A 997-nucleotide genomic window follows, 5' to 3' on the forward strand; every position below is an offset into this window, starting at 1 on the left:
AACTCTGCAGGACACCGGCCCTCCAGGACCGAGTTTGGACAGCTCTGCTCTAAGCCAATAAAGGTTATTACTGCGTCGGATCTACTAGATAACAACGCTTCATGAAACTCTGGCTTCGCCCCGACTGAAAAGCAATGCTATATTCCTGCGATACCGGAGGCTGCAGTTTCAGGACCCTGTTTTATTGTGACAACGCCACAGTTCTATTCCAACAGAGGAGACCTGATTCAAACATCAAACAAACAGATGCAAAGACTAGATCCATGGCAACCATTTTGTTTATCTTTCCATCTTATTATTTTTAACGTATTTTACATTTGTTTTATGGTTTACTGCACTTCATAAAGTGGGTCCCACATCAGATGTGAAGCGCTGCGGCTAATGAACTTGCACATAAACAAGACTTTTTCCAAGAAAACTGAGTTTAAAACCAGAATATAGGCTCTCTCTCTCACTCTCTCTCTCTATATATACACAGGGGTTGGAAAATGAAACTGGTTTTAGACCACAATAATTTATTAAAATGGTGTAGTAGGGCCTCCTTTTGCGGCCAATACAGCATCAGCTCCTCTTGGGAATGACAGATATAAGTCCTGCACAGTGGCCAGAGGGATTTTGAGCCATTGCAGAACAGTGGCCAGGTGACTATGTGATGCTGGTGGAGGAAAACATTTCCTGACTCGCTCCTCCAAAACACCCCAAAGTGGCTCAGTGATATTCAGATCTGGTGACTGTGCAGGCCATGGGAGATGCTCAACTTTACTTTCGTGTTCATCAAACCACTCGGTCACCAGTCTTGCTGTGTGTATTGGTGCATTATCATCCTGATACACGACACCACCTTCAGGGTACAATGTTTGAACCATTGGGTGCACATGGTCCTCCAGAATGGTTCGGATGTTTGGCATTGGCACGAGTGACCAAAGGCTTGGCTATAGCAGCCCGGCTATGTATATTGACCCTGTGGGACTTTTTGCTGGAAACAGGAGAGTTGAGG

The sequence above is a fragment of the Sinocyclocheilus anshuiensis genome, unplaced genomic scaffold (assembly GCF_001515605.1).
Source record: "Sinocyclocheilus anshuiensis isolate Anshui unplaced genomic scaffold, SAMN03320099.WGS_v1.1 scaffold397, whole genome shotgun sequence".
Lineage (NCBI taxonomy): Eukaryota > Metazoa > Chordata > Actinopteri > Cypriniformes > Cyprinidae > Sinocyclocheilus > Sinocyclocheilus anshuiensis.